Consider the following 13,354-nt stretch of genomic DNA (forward strand, 5'->3'; position numbering starts at 1 on the left):
TTGTAAACGTCCTCTTACGACACATGGATTAAATGTGCTATCTGAAGTAGGAAACTTCATTCAGATTGAGGGGCACATTACATTACTGGTTACAGTTGGCAATAATACAACCGAAGTTAGCGAGTTCAAACCTAGCCAAGTGTCATAGGCTTTAGGCATAAAATAAGTTCTTAATATTGATTCCGAGAAATCTGGAGTTCGTGTCCTATTGGCAAGTGCTTGACTTTTCGTTATTCACCCATATGAAGTCAGTTGTGTAGACCAATTTACCGAAACAGTCATTGCCCAGGGTGCGCTATAGGAGGCTGGCCTACACTACGTCGGCGGTGAGATGAGACAAGATGAGATACCACAGGGGAACAGGAGTTCCCGAAGAAAACTCCTCTTTTACCTGGACCACGGACTTATCCAACACAAGTTATAAATCAAAGGTACACTGGGGATCGAACCCGGGTCCACAGAATTATAAATTGAGCACTCTAGCCACTAGATCACCACGGCGGCTCCTGTCCTACAGTTTGACAAAGGAAAAAAATGGTCCTTGAATAATTATAGGGCTCCAGACAAAATTCATCATCATCATCATCATCATCATCATCATCATGAAACAGGATAAGCCTGGCCTGTTGCTTTCTCTTACAAAAACTGATTTCTCCATCTCTTCTTCATCCGGGGTAACATAAAAGATCTTTGTTCTCCAAACAACTTCCAGCCTGTATATTTGTTCTTTCCAGTTTTATCTATACCTTCTTATTTATCATTTAAATTGAATATACTTAGTTATTACCTCATTTTTATATTTCTTATCCGGCCCTTTCTTCTGTAGCTTGCCACTTCTGTGACGAAATTCATCTCTTATATTTCGTGGGCTTACTGGAAAAAGTTAGGCAATGAGACTTACCAATCTTTTCCTGTAAGCCCATGATTTGAATGTATATTTTTTGTATGTTAGTTAAAATAGTTGGCATCTGTAGGAGGAGGGAAATCCTCACATTCCAACGAACTTAGAAAACAGTGGAATGAAAAGGAAATGCAAGAAGCCATAAACAAGTTCGAGAAAGACGTGAGAGACGATTCATCTGGATTCAGTATTACGGTTAGGAAAACACCTTCTAATGAAGATGCTGAATGCTTGTTCTGTGATTTTCTTAGTAGAGGTCATTTTGACTTTACAAATTTTGTTAATTTTGTAACTAGTTATTAGTATTCCATATTTATACCTCCATTTTTATGAAGGAAATATGTTAGATTCTGAGAAAATTATTTTTTTCAAACATTTTATATAGTGTTGTGGGATTTAATCGATTAATCGATCAGTTTCTGTTGTAAGATTAATCGATCAAAAATATTTAATCGAATAATCGAGTCGATTAAAATTAATCGGTTGCAGTTGAAATTAATTATTTTGTTAATACAAACTCATAATAAAAATTGCTACAATATTTCTCTCTCGGAAATTGCTTACTTAAAAGCACAATAGTACCGTTATTTTCTAACTGAAAAGCAGGTAGCGTAGGGAAAAATCTTTGCAGAAACACTTCAGAAAGAGGTGAAGATATGAGGACAGTGACCTAGTCTACCTGTATTGAAAGTTGAAACACAATGCGAAATCCTTATTAAGTTTTATGGTTTCCCAAGAAAACTTCCACCTTGTTGTCAGCTCATATTCCTAGCACATGAAATACATACTTTTCTGGGATTCGTCCCCCTCATCCCGTATAAAGTAGCCATGTCTACACTGTGTGCAAGTGAGAGCGTAACTATCTTCTTCTCTTTTTAAAATCTGGTAATTCGATTACAATAGGGGCCAGTCTTCTGTTTCGACCGCTGTACTTTTGGAGTTGCAGTTTCTGTACTGAGTTTATATATGAAGGTTGTGTGTTTAGTTTGATAAAGAAAAAAATCAGTTTTCTATGGTTTGTGAAAAGTGTAAACTCCATTATGTCATATGAGAATTTTAGAGGTAAACTTGGTGAAACGTTTGGATTTAAATTGAACAATCGTGGAGAAGTGCTTGACGGAAAAAAAAGTTTTTTTTCGTGTTTAGTGATGCAGAAAACTTTGTTACTAAACGTAGAGCGGCACTTAATTCGGAGCATGTTTAAAATCATGGATGAAGCAGTATTAACTAGGCGAGTCTTCATACTTTTGTTATTTATGTTTCTCTAAAAAATTTCCGGAGAAATTGACACAATAAATTGTATACCTCATAATAAATATGTTAGTAAATACTGTAATTAAAATAGTTGCTTTATAATATAAAGATACAATGTACACTCTTAGACAAAAAAAAAATGACCGCGCTCCAGATTCTATGTCCGATTCGGAAGACTTCGGGTGGATTCGCCAGAGCATTATATACACGCGGACGAATTTCTTCTGTCGTAAATGTTTCCAACACTCCAGTCACTACTATATGATGATTATGTAACATGCTTCTTAAAGGAAAGATTCATCCTCTCTCTCGCATAGCGCAGTCGGTAGCATTGTGGTCTTGTATTCGAAAGGTTTCGAGTTCGAATCTCAATCTAAATTTTGTTTTTTTCATTCGCATTTTTTACTTCTTGTATACTGATAATAACCAGTATTGTGAAATATTTAACAGAAAGTTAAATATTTACAAAGGGCAAGTTAGATACATAATAGCAATCCCTTCCCTTGTATCTTGTATTTAAAGAGACTAAACGAAATCTTCTCGGATAGAAATAAACAAAAATAAACCTTAAGTAAAAGAAATCCTTCTTGGATAGGAATAAACAAACATAATCCTTTTCTGTGTATTAAACAAAATAAAGAAATACATCTCGGAGACCAATAAACAAAAATCAAAATAGACAAAAAATTCAACACCGGGTATGTAATCCCTCCGCATCTATAACCGCCTGCATCCTACGGGGTATGGATGCGATCAGGCGTCTCAGGTACTGTCGACATGAAGATACGCGATCCCAAGCGTCCTCGATAATATTCCGGAGTGCATCTTTTGTGGTCGGCCGACGTGGCATTATATTTATCATCGCGTTCACAGTTTTCTTCACCTCCGACCACACATTTTCTAGGACATTCAGACCTGGTGAACAGGGAGGCCATGCTATCAGTCTGATATATGGCCTCTCTGAAAATCATCTCATGACCTCGACACATGTGTGAACACGATGATTATCCTGTTGAAATATGATATCATCATCATTAGGATATATCATCCGTACAGAGGGAAGCATAACATTTTCCAATAAGACCTTGTATTGTTGGGCATTAAGATTTCCGTCGAGCCGCCATAGAACACCCAGACCGTCACTGGATATCCAGCCCCAACATGGAACAAATACATGGCCACTGCGAAAGCGAGTTGTCACATGCGTAGGATCATATCGGGATCCCCGTGAACGGTGGACTATTTGCCGCCCGTAATTGTCAGAGGAAAAAGTAACTTTGTCTGAAAATATTACCTTATTTCAATCAAAATTAACATTTTTCTCTGCAAATGCAAGGCGGAATAATCTGTAGTCATCAATAATGCACTCCCATTTTAATTGCATTAGCGACTGTACTGCCATCTCGTGTTTGTTTACGGCGGATGTGTGGCGATCCTGGCGGTTGTTCTCTTCAAAGTGCAACCAATTTTAACATAGGAATGAACAATCTATGTATGATCTGGGCTATTACAAAGCAGATATGTAACGGCACTATTTACGAGTGTAACCTACATCTGGAACGCATTGGTTTTGTCTTTAACATTATTCATCTCGTTTTTGCAATACTATTAACATGATGATGATGATGATGATGATGATGATTATTATTATTATTATTATTATTATTATTATTATTATTATTATTATTATTATTATTATTCTCGTGTTTGTATTACTGTGAATAGTATAAACGGCTAACAATTTCCGAAATGAGATTCATGAGAAAAACAGCTGGATACTCCCTTCTCGACCATCTCGGAACGTAGATATTCTGAAGGAATTAAACATTGACTCTATTGTCCATTATTTGCAGCAATCCAGGCTTCAGTGGCAGACAGATGTCAAGAGGAGGATCGCTCTAGATGGCCCAGGCAGGTTTTGTCGTATGTCCCGAGAGGTCGAAGAAATTTAGGACGATCTAGGAAACGCTGGCAAGAGACCGTAACAGATCCACTGGGGTCTAACACTTGAAGGCTGATGATGATGATGATGATGAATAGTATTATTGTTCTCGTTGTTGCACCACCACCACCACCACCACCACCACCACCACCACCACCACCACCACCACCACCACCACCACTACTAATTTTAGTAACTGAACAATACTCCTTATGGAGAAGGGAGAAGATCCAAGAACTGAGCATCTGTTTTAATTCAAGGGTAATTAGGAAGAAGTCTCCGATATTAATGAACGTTTTTGTTTAATTTGACAACTAATCCCAACTCCTTTGCACGTTAATAAATGTATCATTCGTTTCCAGCTAGAGAAAAAAATAAAACGAAACAAATATATATACTTACACGTAGGCGGATACGAACCCGGGTTTTCTGCGTGTGAAGTCAGAGTTTTACCACGGAGCTATGACACATATACAGTTCAAACCGTTGTTTGCCGATATGAGAGTATGTTCTTGGATCTCGCTGGTTTCGTCCTTGCTACTCTGATTTTAGTCTTGTGTATCAGGCGCACAGTCGAACGGAACTTAGAAAAATTTACGCTTCAAGAGTCCGATCATTTCTTTTTTTGTCTAAGAGTGTACCTATACAGATATACAATATTTAATACTTATGCTTATCACTGATCACAAATTAAATTTAACAATAATAGTGTATTACAGTATATTAGCAATTATTTTTCAAATCTTTCAAAACACGATTGATCTATCGATTAATCGATTAAATTCAAATGGTTAATCGATTAAATATTTTGATTGATCAAAAGCACTAATTTTATAACTTCTTACGAACTTCTAAGACCTGTGTACCATTCACAGGACATTCAGCAATAAACAGGACGATACTTTACGTTCAGTATTCAAAACATATAGGTTCCAAAACCAATATTCCATATTTGTAACACTTTCTCTACCTATCGGTACTACTTGTATCATCAATTTCTATTTCTGGATGCCAAAAAAAAGAAAGTACGACATGGCCAGTATTTATTTGTCCCAACTAACAAGTAAGTAGGAATAACTTTTATCGCATCTTAGACAGTGGCTTGCTGCACTCGTCCCGCCCACAGCGCTGACTTCCGTCCCAGCCCCAGCGCTGTATCGAGGGTTGGCTGAGCGACTTCCTTATTACCAAGCAGCGATAACACAGGAACTATTGTTGCCAGTCCCACACACAGATAAGTTCCAAGTCTTGAGGCCCTCGTAAATTGAGGATGCGTCGAGAAAAGGCAAACCTACTCATAACCGCAAAACCATACACGAAAGTGGCTGAACCACAGACACAAAGCATTGTGTGATATAGTCCTAGGGGTGGCCAAACATAACTTTCTAAACCATGGTAACTAAAGCCTAATTTCATGTATCAAGTTTATATTAATTGCATTAATTTCTTGCCATAACCAATTTAGTCATAAACGGCTTACGTTATTTTCTAATTCTTTGATCCTATTAGGCTTAGTTTTAGTCGTTTGTAGAAATCTGAAAAGCCTTTTCAAGATATTTCCTTCTTTCTCCACAATATGACCTAAAAAATTTAATTTTTATAACTAATATTCTTAACAGAATGAATCACCGGTGTAGCTCAGTCGGCAAGAGCATTTGCCTGCTCATCCGTAGCTGCGCTCAAGCTGGTTACCCGGTTTTATTTTCCGGGATTTTCCCCAACTGTAAATCTCACGGCACGACGAGACCTCGGCCTCATCTCGCCATTACCAATTCTATCGATGCTAAATAACGTAATAGCTTATACAACGTTGTTAAAGGACCGACTGAAAAGCCATCAATAGAATAACCGTCATCGTTTTCATTACTACAGTTTCCGTTATCATCATCATCATCATCATCATCTTCGTTTTATTCTTCTCCTTCTCCTTCTCCTTCTTCTTCTTCTTCTTTGTCGCTACTATTCTTATCGTTCTCATCGTCAACGTCTTCGGGACAATATCACCACTGTCATCATAGTTGTAGACATTATTACCATTAGGCTATTATCATCTTTGTCACTATCATTACCTACCACCATAAGGGTATAGAGGTACTTATCGGACGGATATGGAGTATCCCTATGCACTGCAGCCTGAATAAGTTTTTTGTGGACCCGTGATGGAATGAGTTGCGTGGCGACTGCGATATGCATTTCCGCACAGATAGGGCAAGTAGGAAACTGTGGGGGTCTCGATGCTTCTTATACAAAATTAAGTTATGAGTCGTCTAGAACTCACCTTCAATATCATCTACCAATTTTGGACACACCGTGAGGAACATCTACTGCGGCGGACGGTGTCTCTGACGTCACGCAAAGACACTCTGTATACACCAGTGGTGACCAAAGCGGGTGTCGTGATTACATCGTGTAATCACAGACATTCAAATGGGTACGAGGAATTTCCTGTATATTGCTGTGTTTTTCATTCACGTACTGAAGGCAAGCAGTGGCGGTATCATGTCGCTCTACAAACTCAGTCTCCATAAGCAGTAAGAGGTGGTTTCGTAAAGAATGAGAAGGAGAACATTTTTGTTGTTCTGTCGGACAAGATGTAATAAGCTTATGTTTACTTGCTCAACGGTTCAATTAGGGATAACTTATATAGAAACATTAATAGAATAATGTATTATTATGTATATTAATAGTAATTATATAATAACTGATCACAATGTGAATAAATTAGTTAATAAATTCGTATTTGATAGTAATTATTATTATTATTATTATTATTATTATTATTATTATTATTATTATTATTGACCACTAAGTATGTGTTTCTATAATTCTTCTGCACGTGCATGAAAATTGACATTTTTAGATCTTCTCCCTAGAAGGATAAAATTATTAGGTTCCATCTCAATTTTAATCTTCTTAATCTTTAGATGAGGGTAACTATTTATTAGTTATTCATTTAATAATAATATTGTAGAAAACTGACTCAATATTATGCATCAACGAACTGTTAAACGCGAGGAATTGATATGTCTTAAATCATAGCCAGGAAGAAAAAAATGACGTCATAAATAAATGTAGGGAAGTCAGCTACCTAATGGAGTTTGAAATAGCTTAAATAACTTGTTCATAAGTGGTTTTTAATTTTGAAAAAACTGCGAATTTCTCGACCAAGTATCGAGACAAGAATTTAGAAAATTCCTGATTATACCTATTCAATAGGAAAGGTTAAGAAAAGAAGCAAGAAAAATAGCATATTATTCACTGGCTCTTGATGACAGCAGTGACATTACTGACACGGCAAAGCTTGAGATTTTTATCCGCGGGATTGATCAAGATGTTAGTATAGGAACCACCACTTTGTAGTTTTCATGCCAAGTACCTTCCCTTCATCTCCTTACTTCATAGGCTGTCTGTCGCATGTAATCACTGCAGTTCGAGTTTTGGTCACCGCTAGTATACACTATCAAGGCAAAACAAGACATATTGTTCAAGTCTTGGAGATTATTTTTGTTAATGATGGCGATAACTGTCATGATGATAACGATGACGATGAATATTTTATGATAACGAAGATCCAGATGATGACTATAAAATTTGTATGTCATCTATTTCTATTAAAATGTGTTTTCAACAGGTGTGTATATTATAGGTCTAATATTATCATTATTTTTTCATCTCCATATTCTATCAATCTGAAGCATGAGACAAGAAATACGAATGATTTCTCAACTGTCCCGGAAATTCGACACAGGTGGCAATCCTGTGTAGAGCACATGTGCGCACATCCGGGTCTGTTTGAACTCTCTCTGCTTTGAGTGGAATAGATTCTTTGACGGTGCATAGCCGACATCAATAAATGTGACTTGATAGAAACCATTTGTCTAAGAACGAACTTCTGTTGTTTCCGTCGCCTGGCAAATGGAAGCTCCAGTTGCAGCGTACGTGTGGGGAGGACGACGAAATGGTGACAGACTTCGCGCCATGAGATTGAATAGAGCACGACCGCCCCCTTCCAAATCCCTCTCCATTATCTACGAAACTTTATTCTACCTTTTCAACAACGCTCAATATACTCGACAGCGTAGGAATATTAATTAGGAACAAATACATTAGGAGCTAATGAATACATATACTGTACCGGCAGATGGATATATAAGCGAACTAATTCATATGAAGGTAAACAAATGCATAAATCAGTAAGCGAATAAATGAATATATAAATAAATAAAAATCATCAAGCAAATAACTAATGACAATGTTAATAAATTTGTATACAGACTAACACATGAAATAATAATGAATGAATAAATAATCAATAATAATTAATCGCCAAGGAAACTAATTATAAAAATGTAAATAATGCATAAACAAATAGTTAAATTAATAAATATACTAAATAATCAACAATCTTATCAGTCAATACAAAAAAATACTGATGGAAAGAGTAATCAAATAAAATAATGTAGACATACTAATAAATAATTAAATAAGTAAATAAATAAACAATAATAATAATAATAATAATAATAATAATAATAATAATAATAATAATAATAATAATAATAATAGAAAGAAAACATAAATTCATAAATCGAAACATTCAATAAGCAAATTAATTCAATAGTAAACAAACAAAATAGTAATTTATATAACGAGTGTATATTCTTTTACTTGGTTATTTAACGACGCTGTATCAACTACGAGGTTATTTAGCGTCGAAGGGATTGGTGATCGCGAGATGATATTTCGCGAGATGAGGCCGAGGATTCGCCATAGATTACCTGACATTTGCCTTACGGTTGGAGAAAACCTCGGAAAAACCCAACCAGGTAATCAGCCCAAGCGGGAATCGAACCCGCTCCCGAACGCAACTGCGGATCGGTAGGCAAGCGCCTTAGCTGACAGAGCTACGCCGGTGGCTAACTAGTGTATAACCTTGGTAATTATGACACAAGTGAATGTTTACGTTCACGCCCTAATTTTCACGAGTGTTTACAATGAAGATTACACACGTGTTACATACAACGTTTTATGCTATTCTAGCATTAAAATGTGTAAAAAAAATATTATAAATTTACAAAATGTAATGTTATGACGTAGTAGAGACATTATTATTGGATATGACGTAATATATTGCATGGTTGTTAAATAATCGTTTCTAAGACGATGTTATTTTGTTGTAGTTTTTAACGTTTCCTTACAGGTACGTTGTAAAAAATTGTGTTGTAAAATCGGTGATGACGTCATGGAATACTAGTTGCTAGGTAACCTTTTCTGGCACCAGTGTCAGAATTAGACCAATTGTGCACGATTTATAGCATCATAACATGCGTGTTTTAATGCTAGGATTGCGTAAAATAAATTAATTACTCAGAATAAATAAGAAAACGAATTAATGGAAAAGTAGGACAATAAAGGAGAAAAGGAATGAACAGGATGGATGGATGGATGAGATGAGATGGGATGGGGTGGGATGGGATGGGATGGCTAAGTGAGTGTAGGAATGAATGAATGAATGAATGAATGAATTAATTAATTAATTAATGAAAAGTATTAAGTATTCAAAGGACGAAACGTATCCCAAGAAGGCAGCTGCTATGGGATCCTTATGATCAGCCTGTGATTATATTACAGGCCAGCCATCATTTTTTTTTTACAAAATACGCGAATCACCTAAAATTATCCCACGACTTCCGCTCTCTCACAGATTATTCGATTGAATTTTTTCTTTGTATTGGTAATAACATTTTTCTGTTCAGTTCTTATTCGTTCTCATATAATAAAAATAAATAATAAAGGTCCAACAAATTACATTTTTTATTCAATTCATGATAGGTCTGCTACTACATTTCAGGCTATAATGATCTGCATGATCTCCCAGATTTATAGATAATCCCATAACTTTCTTTTTAAGGAAGTTTTAATTCTATTAGCACTAGCACTAGCACTAGCACTAGCAGCAGCAGCAGCAGCAGCAGCAGTAGTAGTAGTAGTAGTAGTAGTAGTAGTAGTAGTAGTAGTAGTAGTAGTAGTAGTAGTAGTAGTAGTAGTAGTAGTAGTAGTAGTAGTAGTAGTAGTAGTAGTAGTTACTATTCTGAAAAAGAATATCCCCTACCATATTCCGTCTCCGTACTTCATCTCTCGTTGATCTGTGATTATAAAAAATGGCGCAATTCATCTAGTTCAGTATTTCGCCGATATGACTAGACGCTTGGTCGCATTATAAGGCCTACTATGCAACAAGGGAATGAACCGTATCGGAAGCAGGTCGCTGCTGTAAGTTTGTTGTTATCAGTTTGTGGTTAAATTACAGACCTACCAACTGTCAAGCATAATGCGCGAGTCATTCGCAATTAGCTCAAAACTTCGGCTCTCTCGCGTTGACATAATAATCTCCAGAATTCATAGGTGATCGCATTACTTCTGTGTTTCATATTATTTTTTCGTCCCATTGTTATTGTTATTGCCATTATTATTATTATTATTATTATTATTATTATTATTATTACTATTATCATTTTTATTTTTATTATCATCATATATTTGTAAAGAAAGCATCCTACTAAATTCGCAACTCCCTCATTTTACCTCTCATAGTTTGACAGGTCTGATGTTACATGCGCTCTGCAAGTATCAGAAATGACGTAAGATGTTTAGTTCATTATTTCGCCGATACGACTGAAAACTTGGTCGCACTATACAACTAACTACACGAAAATATATATCCAACGAAATAAACAAATAATAAAAATTATCTTTAATCTAAGACAACTCTTAAGGCTTTCCGTTCACTTGGGAACTGCAAACCTGAGCTAGACATTCACACGCAGCCGTGGGATACGCAACAGAAAGGGACATATTCTTACAATAAAATTACTCTTCGTCTTCTTCCTGAATGGTTTGAACTACAGCTCATTTCGACTTCACTTCGTACGATTAATTTCAACCGAAAAGAGAAACCACCTTGCTTTCAAAGATAGTTCATGGTCTTGCTTTCATCATGTGACATGATACCTACACAAAATTTTAATATTCTTCGTCAAAGAAATCGAAAACAATAAAATTATGTGCTTAATTTTTGTTATGAAGAACTAACAGCGTATACGCAATAGCTAAGTTGCGCAGCTTTAACTTCACATGGATGTTTGTGATTTTCTCTGTTGCCTGACGTGAAAGTTGGATATCGTGCTCAGCTTAAGGTATTTGTATATAACAATATATGAACTTTTTTATTTGCTTTGTTATTTCTCACATAATATTTTTATATCATTAATTCTCACTTAAGTAAAAAATTTTGATAAAAATGTTAGAAATTATTTGTAAATTATTTATAGGCTATATTATTATGTTGTACCGAAGTACATATGGTATTTCCGTGCAGATATTCTGCGTCATCATATGATGAAAGATGAGTGGAACGGAGAAAAATTCTCTCCGGCACCGGGATTTGAACCCGGGTTTTCAGCGCTACGTGCTGACGCTCTATCCACTAAGCACACCAGATTCCCATCCCGGTGTCGGATTGAGTCCTCTCAGTTTAAGTTCCACTAGAGGGAACCCAAGAGGTGCAACAATGTTGTATGTTGGAAACAGTGTGTGTGTTACAGAAAAGAGTGAAAAACGAGCTTATACAAAATGTTTGTACTGTTCAATTGCTCTTTGGTCCGACCACTTCATTTCGAATCCCCACTATCACAAGTTAATACAAAGTCACAAAGTTAATACATTTTTATGCTCGACCATGCCGAAATGTAGCAATTATACACCTGGTAGCAGACCTTTAATGCATGTCATTAAAGTACACCTACTCATTAAAGGTCAGGTCTTTCAGCCAATGACGACTCAGGTTACAACTATTCAGCCAATGACAGGTCAGCTTTCTACCGTTATAAAACCGCAAGTATCGATTATTCTCGGATATGCAATCGAAAGAGAATTAGCGAAAAGTCACGGAGGCTGGAAATCCAATACTGTCGCAGAAGGTTATGTTCTGTTACTATAATAATTAGCTTTAATTGTAAATAATATTCAAATAAATTCAATTTGTCATCTCGTTTTTCAATGTCTAATTTAATTTCAATGTTATCTCTGTAGGTTCTTATGGCCTAGCAAGGTCAATGTGAACATCTGTTCCTCGGAAAAAATCAAACTTTCGCGTCTGCCAACATCTCATAACATACGGGACATTGGTGTAGGTCAGATACAAAGAAAATTAATAATATCAAGTTAGAAATATGGTCGAGCATAAAAAGTCGTATGAAACTCGCCTATAATGGTAATTAAGAAGCTCGTATGAAAATTATGAAACTCGCTTGCGCTCCTTTCATAAATATCCATACTCGCTTCTTAATTACCTTCATTATAGGCTCGTTGCATAATGTACTATTAAAATTCAAATTAAATTTGTATTTCTGCAAGAATCCTGCATTAATGTGAGTTAAGAGAAAAAGAAAATGGACTAGATCATTCTGTGATACGGTGTCGCGGAACTATGAGGATCTGATTGCGCGCAAGAAGCGGTATAAGTAACAACGATTTTCAAGTCAGTTTATTTCGTAAACGAGGAAAAACGCGAAACGAACGATTATCACCATGTTTCTTAATACACGAAAATTAGCTTAAATATGCATTTTCATTAAGTTCAAGCTTCACGACCTGGGATGCCTCCCTTGTAAGTAGGTTAGTATAAAAACTCTGATAATGTTTTCTTTTTCTGTTTCTTTTTTTTTTTAAGATTTAAAAAAATTCTTCGGGTTATCAAAAACTACTGAACTGAAATAACGTAATTTTCTACACTAATCCTTGTAAACACTCACGCTAATATTGTGCATAATTGTACTTAAAATATCATAATTTAAATTTAAAACGTAGCCTATTCCTCATATAGATTAATAATTAATTTTTTCTAAAACAATAATTTAATTTTTAGGCCCACCAAGTTACATCTCGACAGTTTCTAATAGTCCGAGAATCATGTGTTTCTAAGTTTATCTGATCTCTGCGTATGGAGGAATCTTACTGTGTCAAAATAAAACGTTTAAAGTAATTATAAATGTTTTATAAAAGAACTGCGACATAATCTATTGTAATTATATATTTTTTCACAATTTTACACATTATATAGGTAATAAATAATATGAATAATAGATTTACATGTCTTTCAACTGTACTCACCAATAATGGGTTGTCACTTTTCTTGAAAGGTTTCCTGAAAAAAAAAAAAACGTTTATTATAAATTATGGAACAAAATGGTAAATAT

General features: G+C 35.5%; 1 protein-coding gene across 1 annotated transcript in view; it reads right to left on the reverse strand.

Moving 5' to 3' along the window:
• The window catches only part of LOC138699819 (protein Wnt-5b-like), a 2,020,855-nt gene that overhangs the window by 1,226,103 nt on the left and 781,398 nt on the right, over positions 1-13,354 (reverse strand). Inside the window, exon 4 of the mRNA XM_069825994.1 lies at positions 13,269-13,302. The gene's annotated coding sequence lies outside the window, so the exon portion shown is untranslated. The remainder of the gene's footprint in view (positions 1-13,268; positions 13,303-13,354) is intronic.

This window comes from Periplaneta americana, chromosome 5 (assembly GCF_040183065.1).
Source record: "Periplaneta americana isolate PAMFEO1 chromosome 5, P.americana_PAMFEO1_priV1, whole genome shotgun sequence".
NCBI classification, from domain to species: domain Eukaryota; kingdom Metazoa; phylum Arthropoda; class Insecta; order Blattodea; family Blattidae; genus Periplaneta; species Periplaneta americana.